Source organism: Hyperolius riggenbachi, chromosome 2 (genome assembly GCF_040937935.1).
Source record: "Hyperolius riggenbachi isolate aHypRig1 chromosome 2, aHypRig1.pri, whole genome shotgun sequence".
NCBI lineage: Eukaryota > Metazoa > Chordata > Amphibia > Anura > Hyperoliidae > Hyperolius > Hyperolius riggenbachi.
Genome location: NC_090647.1, coordinates 493,774,234 through 493,787,541, shown reverse-complemented (window position 1 = coordinate 493,787,541; position 13,308 = coordinate 493,774,234). Strand labels below are relative to the sequence as shown.

The following is a 13,308-nucleotide window of genomic DNA, read 5'->3' as shown; positions in this document are numbered from 1 at the left end:
AAAAGAGCCTAAAAAATGTAAAGCCAAATGCATATGCAGCCTAAAAAACAGCAAGACTATTTTGTGAGAAAGGCTCCTGGGAGCACATGCAATCTTGGCATCAGGAGAGCTGCGGCAGTAGATAAATGAGAGCATCAGGCTAATTAGGTTAGGCAATAGGAGAGGGAGGGGGGAAGAAAACAATTTTAGGGGAAAAAATTTACTATTCAATATATCTTAAGAGGCGATTAGTGATGACCCCACTTTTGATCTCTGATAAGTGATTTTTCAAAATGAATTATAAACAAGGGGGGGGGGGGGGGAAACCTGTTTGAATATTAAATTTAATAACTTCTGAGATATTTTTATTAAATACTACGAGTATGTTGAATTATTCTTTAGAATGTAGTATTATACACCTTGTTTTCTTCCTGTAGCGGCACATTCCATCATAAATAAGCCTGCACAGTCAGACAGCACGGTGGTAACTAGTCAGCATTCTCACATTAGAGTGCTACAACTAAATACTCACCTAACGATGGTACAGGAAACCTTGCAGGAACGAACGAGATTCCCCGATCCATCTTCCTGCCCGCAGGAACATGCAACATCCCGCGGTGGCACACTATGGGGTGGCGTGAACGATCCGCCATGACGGTCATTATCTCTGCGCGTCGCAAAGCGTCATTTACTTAATCGCCCGTCTGTATCCACGTCGCGAGATTGCGGAAACGAATGCTTGTCACTTAAAAAAATTCCAGTGGTCGGAAGAATTGCAGACAAAATCAACAGACAGGTACAGGCCTTTACATTTGCATTGCAGCCAGGATCCTAAATGCATTGGGTTTCTATGCTCCCCTCAAAGGGGTGTAACTAGTGGGGAGCAGTAGCTGTGACTGACGCAGGGGGCCCGAGCTGTGGGGGGCCCCAACTACCAATCTTCCCTTCCTCCGATACAGGGGACCATTCTTTAGATTAGGTGTTTTTGTGGCTACACTTGTTATGGGTGTGAAGATCATGATGGCCACACTTGTTTTATGAACCTTGTGAGATGAACCCCAAGGCTGTGAGGGTCACCAAGAGGAGACAAGGGAAGGGGTGTGAACATTGAGGTCTCTATCAAAGTTTTACTGGGGTGCCCCATAAATTGTATTTACACCACTGTCTCCTCATGTGTGGGTTTCCTCCAGTTCCTCTGGTTTTTGCCAGCATTCAAACAAAAAGAGGGAAAAAAAATACTGGAAAGTTAACAAGCTTCCGCCAGTGTTGATCCTAAACTGATTTTAAACCCCACTGAGGAACAGTTAGAGTGATGGAAGTTTTTTGATGCACTGTAAAGTGTTGGTAGAAAAGTAGTCACCCCTATGTAAATGCATAATAATAATAATAGTTCACTTACTGTTTTTTTTTTACTTTTTGGTACAGATCTGGGACTGGCATTGGCTGGATAATTGACATATTATATTGGCACGCAGAGAAAAATAATAAAGTTACAGCTTGATGTAAATCCAAAGTTTTGTTTATTGTTTCAGAAGTGACCAAACGACATGTGGTTTCACTTGTGTAGCCGTAAAGGGTTTCATTGCGCCCATTTGTCGGGACTCCGCTCTGTGGTCTGCACAATGGCATATTCACACAGAATGGAAAGTTTCTCTTCTGATTATTTTGGAAGGGGAAAATGTCTACTGACACAACGGCATATTCAGTGCTTTAGCGTTGGGGGTGTACGTGCGCTGCAGGACCACTCAAGCTTTAAAAATGAATCATGAATCTGAAATACAAAGTTATACAAACTGGCATTCTGCTGGAACGCTCTTCCAGAAGTGCTGCAAATGACTGACTCCTCTCATCGTCCCGGCAACAGAATATCTCCCCACATCCCATTAGTGTCCTAAAGTGATCCTGTTCAGCTGAGACAGCAGTCATTCGAGCTGCTGTGACATCACTGCGTTCACCGCGCTGAATGAGTCCATTTACACAGCATTTCTGGGGAGCCAGTCTGTAATGGTGCCCACTGCTATTTGTCCGCTCTGTTAAGTATTTCCCAAATAGTCCAAAAAACTAATAAAATGTAATATATGCGCGCTAATGAATCTATCGTCTATGCTCTAAGCAAAGCTACCAGACGCCCTCGTGTGAATAATGTTTTGTGCCCCGGAAGATATATACTGGAGCTTTTTTCAAAGTTAACAGATATCTTTCATTATTTTATTTCCATGTCCCAAAGTTGCCCTTGATTGAAAGCTGCAGTCACTTTGCCAGTGTGAGTGAGTCCACCAGGCAGGAGAAATCAACTTTGATCAGAAAACAGATTTCCCATTAAAGCAGAGCTGAACTCAGAACATCCTCTCTGCTTTAAAAGACACAGAGCAGCATAATAACCTTTAAAAAAAGCATTTCTTTGTGACAGCTGATACAAATCCTGCAAGAAATCTGCTGCATGTCTACTTCCTGCTTTCATTAAAGCAGACATAGGGTTAACATCCTGTATCAAATTGCAGTTGTGATTAGTCACAGATGAGAGGGAATTTGACAGGCTAAAATCTTTCTAAATACATACAGGTGCATTTCTATATGTTTTCCTTGTGTCCTGTGCAAGAGTTCAGGTCCACTTTAAATGAATCTTGGACATTTTGACATCAGCCCATTTGTGTTCCAATAACAGCATGGAACAGCTTGTTATCTTATTGTCCTCCTCTCCTCTTGCTTTCCCAGGTATTCTTGCAGCTCTGGCTTCCTCTATAGCAGGGGTAGGAAACCTATGGCTTGGGAGCCAGATCTGGCTCTTTTGATGGCTACATCTGGCTCACTGGCTCAGTAGGGGTTGATTCACTAAGCTACACTGCTCAAGCAGCGCAGCTTAGTGCGGCAACGCAAGTCAAATTTTCAAAGTAGGCACGCTACTGCTGTAGTATATCCTTACTCACACTACCCCAAAACAAACGGCTGCTCCAGTTGTCCCAGTCTTGACCCTGTCAGGTCCAGTAACTTTGTAGGACAATATCCCGGCAATTTAGGCCAATAGGCTGCTTGTCAAGTGACAGGCAGCTTATTGGGCCAATCAAAGTGTGGTGATCTCGCCCTACAAAGTGAATCAGCCCCCAAGTCAGCTAGCTAATTGTACAAGCTGTTAGTTGGTATGTCTCCTGTCTGGCTCTTGGGGAAATTGCTGATGTTGCTGAAATTCAAGAGAAGCTGAAAATGTGTCAGACATTTCCGCTGCCTGGCGGATCAACTGTATACACATCACCAGGGCAACAGGGACGTGAGCCCTACTGTCCCAGTTTGAAACATATTGTATGGCTCTCACGGAATTATATTTTAAAATATGTAGTGTTTATGGCTCTCTCAGCCAAAAAGGTTCCTGGTTTATAGACCCCTTTTTCTTGACAAATTCATAGTCCTACGTGTGTGGGGTGTGTGTGGCACTATTTTACAGGTCCAAGATCTAAACAGAGGTAGCCACTTAGTACCTCATCCAGAACCAATATGCATGTATCTGGATGCGAACATCAAGGACCACCTCACTCAAACTTCAGTCCATAAAAAAGGATCTTCAAACCAGGGAATGTTGACTATATTTAAAAATGAACTTTACCGAAAGATAGCAGTAGGGAAAAAAATCAATACTTTGCAAAGTGTAAAGCTAAAAATTAGAAGACATTTCAAGAAATTATTGATATTTGTGGTGTAATTTGTTATATTGTTTGATTCACCGTACGCCTGTAGATCATCATTTTTACTGCTGGAAAGCAAGAAAAAAACCAGACAGCACCAACTGCCATTATCAATAAACACATCCACTAACAAAACAATGTGATAGGTTAAAAGGATCAGCTGTACAGACATCCCTGATGATTATACATTTACCTGAAAATAACTTCGCAACACAATCTAGCAATTCTCACTTCTGTAGCTTCCACTTGAAGCCAAATAGATAACAGAGTGTCAAAAGTTTGCAATCAAACACCTTACCAGATAAAATATCAGAAACATAAGTGTAATTCTGGGCATAGACGAGTCATTTTTCACTTATCAATCGAGCCGCTGATAGCTTGATTGATAATATCCGACAGGTCTGATGACCCGCCGGATAGATTCCCCGCTCGATCCCGCGGGCGGACATTAGCGGGGAATCGAGCGGAAGATTAAGGAGTTCCCGTGGGGACGAGCGGGAATCGATCCGGCCGCCTGCGGGGATGAGTAGGGACACGCGGGGATGCGGCGGGAGTCGATACGGCGGCTAATTGAGCCACCGGGTCGACTCGTCTATGCTCAATGAAAGAATGATCAAATATCAATCATACTGCTGCGACTAGCCATGTACCGCTCTTATGGGAGTGTTTACAAGTAGCACAAGCTTATAACCTATAAGATTTCAATAACATGGCATTTCCAACAGTTTTTTTGCGAATCAAAAAAGTAAAAGCTTCTAGTTTTTAGTAAACCTAACATGTTTACTAATATATAACATGTTTAGGCAATAGACTATTGGGGGCCATGGGAAATGACTTCACCCAATGGCCACCACTCTGTAGGAACACATGCATTCAGATTCCCTGTATGCTTGAATGCCAATACTTCAGAGCAAATCTTTTGGAGCATAAGCTATCTGTTTCTTGCTAGATACTCGTAAAGATGGAGAAACCCAAGTGTAAATATATTTATATAAACTTCTAATAGTTAAAATAAGTATGAGAGGTAATCTATTACCTCTTCTGATGACAAAAACACCAGTAGTACTGGAAAGGTATTTGTTAAAAACACAAAATAGACAACGTGTTTCATGTGTACTAACACGCTTCCTCGGGTCAGTATACAGTGCCTTGCAGCAAGGTGAATAGGAAAAGGGCGCCTCTAATATTTTTTTTCCCCATAAAAACTACAAACCCAGTAGAGCGACCATCCAGCTCCCGGCAGGACCTGGAAAACCAGCAGGACCTGGATAGCTAATTTCCTTCTGGCTTGTACGGTAGTTGCACCGGAATCCTCCTATACGTTTCTTACTAGGGCTAATATGATATGTACCTTTGTTTATCGTATCATCTCTCATGACACTTCAGGTATGCTTTAATGTCATACGTGGAATGTACGTAAAAGCGATTGTACATAAAGTATAATTTTAAAATCCAGCTGCATGATAAACATGAATGTAGACAATACAGTTAGCCACACTCTTTTTCTTTTATGGCCCATATGTTAGCACCAAACCATTACAGGCCAAAAGTAAATAAATAATTGGCCATTGTATGCATGTTTTCTTAAACAAAAAGCCGACCAGTGGCATGCCATTCCCATATCTCCTGCACCACGTCCAGCTTCCCAGAGGAACAACAGGAAGACAAAGTGCAAACTCAGAATAACTGTGTCTGCAGAACAATACTCCAAGCATGGCCACTGCCAGGGGACTTGATGAATGGAGGAAGGAGCAAACGATGCAGATCACACTAAGGAGTATTTACTAGACTCAGCAGAATAAGGACCCTCTGAGATCAATGTTGAAGGTTATCAGGAGAAATAAGCAAGGAATTCCAAGGCTAAGTTTGCTGTGAAACTGTGGTGGAATACATTGTTCTAAATGCTGAACTTTGCGATATATATCATAAAAATGCATAAGAGTTTAGACAGTCGGCCAATACATTTATTTTATCTGCAACAGTTTTCAAGGGCAGATTTATACTTTTTGTGCCCCTAGGTCAACTTTGTTGGGGTTTACCCTTTCATGTACAGCAGTGCTCCTCTCATTCTACATGTGTATCATCCATGTACAGCAGCCCCTCTTTCATGAACATAAGCTTCAATTTTTCATGTGCTGCTCCCCCTTCTCTTCCATATGTAGCAACCTCTCTTTCATGTTAGGGTGTGTCCATGGGCTGCAGCTGCCCAAGGCCTGGGCCTTTGTGGCTTTTGTAGAAATTCGGCCCTGACAATTTTAGGATTAGAGAAAGGGTCAAGTTTAGGTTTGGATGGGTGAGTTTACTGCTGGGGGTCTAGTATGTGAGGTGTGTTAGGCACAGTTCCCATTCGCAATGGATGTGTTTGGCAGTGAGTGGAGCGGACAGTTCTGGGTCCTCTCTGCTCTGTTTTACCATTGCGTTCTTTTTTTTAACAAGTGGAGGTGGATCCTTATTTTTAACACTAGGATTTGCTTCCAGTGCTGTGCGAAGGTTTCAAAAACGTACCCAGTGGTTAACTTTTTGCAACCTGGTCGAAACTGAGCCTTAGGGATTCAGATGGATGAGCTTAGCACTAGTATGCCAGTGGATCTGGTTATATTTAGGGTAACATCAGGAATGGTAAGTGTTAGGACAGAAGTAGGTAAGGTTAGTTCTAGGCATCTGGCAGGTGAGGTCAGGGTTAAAGATGGCGAGCGAGGGTAGTAAAAGATGGATATGAGTAGTGTTAGAAAAATGGAAGGCTAGATAGTGGGTGAGGTTAATATTAGGTCAATGTTGGTGAGAAGGTAGGCAATATTAGGTTAATATTGGTGATCAGGTATTGGTAGAGATCAGACAGGTAAAATTAGTGTAAGGGATCTGGTGAGTGTAGCTAATCACAGGGATAAGATCGGTGAGGTCAGTGGCAGTGCTAGAGCCGAGGGAGATTTAGGGCCTGTTCAGACTATGCGCGTTCCTAGACGTTTTCAGGAAACTTGTCTGGGTACCAAAACACATAGAAACGGCTCCTAATGCTTTTGAATGGGCTAGTTCACATGTATGCGTATGAGACGCATACGTTTCTCATCCGCATTGCTGCACGCAGTTCTGTGCGTCACGCATACAAACGGACGCAATGAAAGTCTATGGACGCGTATCAAAAACGCGTACTATTGCGTTTTTAGCGTCCGTTTTCCTCTGCGGTTCCCATAATTCTTTTTTTTCCCCTGGGTCACGTGTGTGTGCAAAACGCAATAGTATACGCATTAGAACGCAAGAAAAACGCATGCGTTTTTCAACTTGCGTTTCTTTGATTTTAAACGCATTCTTCATACGCAGATAGTCTGAACAGGCCCTAAGTTAGTATTAGGAATGAGTTGGGTAAAATTAGTGTTAGTGAGCTGGCGAGTGAAGTTATTGTTAGGGATTATTATTATTATTATTGATTTGTAAAGCACCATCATCTTCCATGGCGCTGTACAGCAGCATAAACGGTGTAACAATGCAAAATAAACAATACAATAGTTAATACAAGACAATGGTGGATTACCGCTGATGCAGTGAACAAACCAACTACAGATTTTTACACAGTGCTGGAAGATATGCACACATTACACAGCATTGAGAGACAGAAGGGGAAGAGAGCTCTGGCCAAAAGGCCTTACAGTCTAAAGGCTTAATGCTAGGTACACACGATACAATTTTCTGACAGATTTACTGTCAGATTGATTATTTCCAACAGGTCTGATCTGATTTCCGATCGATTTTCCGTTCACTTCTATGCAAAATTGATCGGAAAATTGATCAGAAATTAGATGGGACCTGTTGGAAATAATCTATTTGACAGTAAATCTGTCAGAAAATTGTATTGTGTGTACCTAGCATAAGGGGTAGGACAGTAGGTAAAGGGAAGCTCTGTATGAGGTGGTAGAGATGGTGGTCAGTGTGATCAGGCAGAAGTGCGTGGGATCTGCTGGGTGAGGGTAAAGGTGCTTTTCGAAAGGGATGAGCTTTTACCCCCCCCCCTCCATTGGGGGTACACAGTAACATGGTAAGATGGACAGAGAAATAGATGGATGGAGAGATGGATGGTAAGAAGAATAGATGACTGAATGGATGGATAATAAGATCGATGGATGGATGGATGGTAAGATGAATTGGGAGCTGAATGAGTGGGTGGATGAATGGATGGAAAAATGTATGGATGGTAACGCAGATACACGGATATACTGATGGATGTCAAATTACATTTACCTTATATATTCGCGTATAAGCCTAATTTTTCAGCACTAAAAATGTGCTGAAAAATTACCCCCTTGGCTTACATGCGAGTCAGTGGAGCAAAACAGATGGTGGAGCAGATTTTGTTACTGGCAGAGGAGTACACAAATGATCCTGCTCTTGCCAGCTGGTTCCTTGCTGTGTCCGTGCCCCCCATCCTCTGCAACATGGTGTGCAGAGTGCGCTGTTCAAGCCTACCTGTGTCCCCTGGCTTGTGTGCCAGCAACATGTCAGTGGTGCAATGATTGTGGATTCTTCCTTTGTGGAAATCGCTGTGTCTCATATCTATGACACCATCTAGGGGCGTCTTGAGACACAGCTGTATCGTCCATGGGGCACATCTGGCTATGGGGAGGGGGGCTGACATATACTGGGGACACATCTGGCTATCGTGGAGGGGGCTGTATTGGGGAGGGGGCTTATATGCGAGTCAATCACATTTTCCTGGTTTCTGAGGGAAAAGTGGGTACCTCGGCTTACATGTGGGTCGGCTTATTTGCGAGTGTATACAGTTGTACCCTTGCCTTTGGAAGAGTGAGGACCAGTCTAAGCTGCAAGTCACAAAATGCAATCACAATTTTCATGAGATTTCTGTGCGATTTTACAATGTTATGAACTCAACGAGAAAGGCAGAAGAAATGCAGCATGCAGGACAGTTACGGCCAGGCATAATCAGATCAAAATCGGATCGCACTTGTATAAAAGTTTTCGCTCAATTTTCATCATTTTGCCTTGATATCCTTGCATTTTACGATTTGCATGCGATTGGAAACAGACCACAAGACACAGCAAATGATGTGTACCATAATGCAGTCACTTAAACCGTACTTGGGTTTGTATGTAAGCTCCGCACTATAAACAAGATAATGGTAAGTGATGTTACTCTGTGATCCTGCATCCGGCCAGGCAGGAACACAAAGGGGTGACCCTGAGGAGTGCTGCCCTTCCTGAAGGCCCTCTTAGCAGGCATCTATCTTGGAAGAAAGCTCTGCGCACAGCTTTGTTTGGGAGGAAATAACAGCTTGGAAATAGTTTTATTATCTCTCATCTTCACCTGGTTTCACAACACACAAAATACACATTCATCCTACTCCAGCAAACATTCCGACTTAGGAAACTTGTATTATGAGACAACCATAGCCACAAAAAATGAACATGTAAAAATATATTCCATACAAACAAAAAAAGAAAGCGAATCATAACCAATATAATAGACGTAGTAAGGTGATGAAAAGCAGGTTATCTTCAGTGGAAACTGCATTTCAAAATGATTTAATGTGCAAATCCCAACATCTCCTTTAATGGTCAAACTTTGCCCCACCTTTTAAACTTCACAAGTCTCCTTATTGGTCCTTATTGGTCCTTGAATATGATAGCTGCCTGGGGGCGGATCACGTTGTCTAACTGTGTTTCTCGTGAAGAAACTCAGGGCAGGCCCAGTGCATTACATGTCATGACCTCGCCCATTTTTCATTGTGGTGTGCATCACGCATAGCACTCCCTCTTATCCTTGGTGCCTCAGGGTGTTCCGGCTCTTTCAAGATTCTAGCAATGCCCCTGCACAGGGATAGCAAGAGCTTTTTAAATCACTGGTGCTTAGAAAAGCGTTGGTAGTTTGAACCAGCCCTTAAAAAGCTTTTGTGATCATGAAGGCTTTTTAGAGCTCTTTCACACCAAGAGCATTTTTCAGCAAATTCCCAGGGATTTGAAAAGGGCTTGAACGTATTCTTGTGGGTTATTTCCCACTAAAGTGATTACATTTTTTTTAAAAAATCACAAAAGCGCTGCATTTTTGAAGCGATTGTGATTCTGTATAATTTGTCCAAATAATCACCTTATTTATTTCAGCATTTATTATATCCTTTTACATGGTTTTCAATCCCTTTGTTGTCATAGCATCACACTCCTCACCCATGAATTGCAGAGATTAGGGATGGGGAGGGGCTTCATGGTAATGCTGCTGAACCGACAGGTACCAGCATTCTGCAATCATGTGACAAGCGGTGCAGGGAGGAAAGAGATTCATTTGATAGATGCAAGTTAAATTACACAGAAAGGATACCTTGCGTGGCACATAAATGCAAATGGCTGTTGCTTTCTGTCCGACTCTCGCATTTGTAGACTATTAACTTTCAGTGTGGCCATACTAAGAGCTAAACAGTCCTATTTCTGCACCTGGAGATATAATGTAAAGCTCTAGACCCTAGTACAGGCTCACATTATAAATGTACAGTATATATTATATTTTGAACTAATTAACAAAGTTCAATCTTTAATGCATTAGACATCTATGCATTTTGCAGAAGATTACCTGGCTGACTGGCTGGCTCCTGTAGCTCCCTTTCTTGTTAAGTCAACAATGTAATATCACTGGACAGCAGGGGTGTTGCTAGCCCCAAAAATCAGTGGCATGTGCCCCAGATCTATGCTGGGGTGCCCTGGATGTCCCCCAGGAAGTCAGCTGTGGTGCCTCAATAGCAGGCATTCTGGGAGCTGTGGTGCATCAATCGGGGGTATGCTGGGTGTTGTGGGCATACTGGGTGCAGTGGTGCCATGCTGGATGCTGTGATGCCTTTATGGGGGCATGCTGGGAGTTGTGGTGCCTCAATGGGAGGCCCGTGGGATCATGGAAGGGGGTACACTAGAAGATCAGGGAATGCTATGGGGGAACTGCCCGGACAACCTAGCGGCAGGTCAGCCCACCGAGCCAAAGGCCAGTACTGCCAGCACAGAAGCGAGATAACTCCGCCTAGTTATGTTTAAGTGGCACTGCTTCTTTATGTAATATACTGCATTTTTGTTTTCTTGTATTAATGGAGAGGTGGCTTCATCCAACATTTTGCTGGGCGGGCCTACGTAGACTGCTGTTAATTTCATGTAAATTTGGCTCCACCTATGACCACACCCACATTCTGCTGTGTGGCCATGCCCATTTTCTGGCTGGAATGCCCAAAAGTGCTCTGGATCTCTTTGAATCCTAGCAACGCCCCTGCTGGACAGAAAGCTTTCCAGATTTCTCCCTCTAACCCACCATGATCCACATAAGGCACTCAAAGAGGGGGAGCACAAGCCAGTCTTTTCTAGCCAGAACAAATCACTTGATCCAGACCACTTCCTCCTTACAGCCAGAAGCTTTTTTGAATGGAACCTGGGTCATGTGACTGACTCTTGCAAATTTAATTTCTCTGGTACAGCTGCATCAAATATGAAAGTATGTAGGCACTAAAAATATTTTGTTTGCAGAGATTAGGGATGGGGAGGGGCTGTTTTGGACTAGTCCATCTCCCCGTGGGGGGTTCTCAGGGATTTCTTGATTTTCAAAATCACTTATTGAATGACAGTTGCTCAGTACAACTGCCAAAATAGTGTGCAAATGAGGAGGCAGGCTTGCCAACCTTTTTTTGTATAGATCCTTTCCAGGGAGTGCTTTTGTAAAGAATAAAATAAATAATGAGAATTTGCCAGGAGGATATCTGTCAGATTTTTTATATTTTGCTATCTATTGTAAGTGAGAGCAACATAGGAAAAAAGTAACATATAGTGCATTTTATTCCAGCAGAAATGTGAATATTGTGTGTGTGTTGACATGTATTTTAACCACTTGAGGACCAAAGTTTATACCCCCCCTAGTGACCAGGCAATTTTTTACAATGTGGCACTTCACAACTAGAGCTGGCTCGAACCTCCAATTTTAGGTTCGCAAAACTCGAATGCGAACTTCCGCCAAAGTTAGGGTTCGCGCGAACTTTGCGAACCGCAATATACTTCAATAGGCAGGCGAACTTTCAAAACTTCAAACACTAATTCTGGCCACAAAAGTGATGGAAAAGATGTTTCAAGGGGTCTAACACATGGAGGGGGGCATGGCGGAATGGGATACACGCCAAAGGTCCCGGGGAAAAGTACGGATTTGACGCAGAGCAGGGTTTTAAGGGCAGAAATCACATTGCAATGATAAATTGGAGGCATAAAAGGCTTTAAAACATCTTACGTGTGTATACATCAATCAGGTAGTGTCATTAGTGTCATTAGTGACAGATCAAACTCACTGAGTAACGCACCGCACACAGCTGTTTGTGTAGTGATGGCCGTGCTGGACTGGTGCGCACCATGGGGAGAGTGCAGGCGATGGCGGTTTTCAAGCCCATATGGCTGGGCTGAGGTACCTCAATGACAGAACAACAGTGACTGTCCAGCTGATCGAATTTGGTCTGTCCACAATGGTATATATGGTATATACCACAATGGTCTGGTACATAAAACAGCAGGCGGTCACACAGGTGCAGTGAACAGGTATGCATGGACTGGTATATAAAACAGCGTGCGGTCAGTCACACAGGTGCAGTTAAAGGTATGCAGTGACTGGTATTACAATACAATGTGCAGTGCAGCAGCCACACAGGTCAGGTGGTGCAGTGAAAAGGTAGGCACTGAATGTGCTGGGCCTGGCACAGTATAGCAATTATCAAGGGCCAGCTGTGACAGACAGGGCTGTAAGTGTCAGTGGGCCACAAAAAAAAAAAAAAAAAAACACACGTCACAAGAACATTAGCTCTCAAAAGAGCTGTTTTGGGGTGTTTTTAGCAATAAATATTAGCAAAGAGCAAGCTAACAAGAGCCTAATTAAGCTTTCCCTATCTCTGCAGCAATCTCTCTCCTTTCCCTCTCTAAAAGCAGCAGCACACAGAGCGAGAAAATGGCAGACGATGCTGCCTTTTATAGAGGGAGGGGGGCTCCAGGAGGGAGTGCAGCCTGATTCGCTGCCATGTGTCTGCTGACTGTGATGTAGAGGGTCAAAGGTTAGCCCAATGATGTAGTAAAGGGGGCGGGTTGAACTTGCATAAAGTTCGCGTTCGATCGCGAACGCGAACCACCGTTGTTCGCGCGAAAAAGTTCACCGGCGAACCGTTCAGGCCATCTCTATTCACAACTTTAACTTTTTATTGCTCAATCTTTTCTTCTCACAAATAGAACTTTCTTTTGGTGGTCTCTGATTGCTGCTGCGATTTGGCAGTTTTTTTAATAAAAAAAAGAGCGATTTCATTTTTTGTAATCACCCCCCTTTCCCACTTCCCCCCTCTCTAAATTGCCCCTGCACTTTGATCCATACACTACACATTACATACATAGGCATATGCCTATGATAGGGATCAGATTGTGAGCCCCTTCAAGGGACAGTTAACCACCCTGGCGTTCTGATAAGATCGCCAGGGAGGCTGCGGGAGGGTTTTTTTTTAATTAAAAAAAAACTATTTCATGCAGCCAACTGAAAGTTGGCTGCATGAAAGCCCACTAGAGGGCGCTCCGGAGGCGTTCTTCCGATCGCCTCCGGCGCCCAGAATAAACAAGGAAGGCCGCAATGAGCGGCCTTCCTTGTTTTGCTTAGATCGTC

At 43.4% G+C, this 13,308-nt stretch overlaps 1 protein-coding gene across 3 annotated transcripts in view; it reads right to left on the bottom strand.

Moving 5' to 3' along the window:
- The window catches only part of ERG (ETS transcription factor ERG), a 247,873-nt gene that overhangs the window by 64,144 nt on the left and 170,421 nt on the right, over positions 1-13,308 (bottom strand). The gene's annotated exons all lie outside the window — the stretch shown is intronic.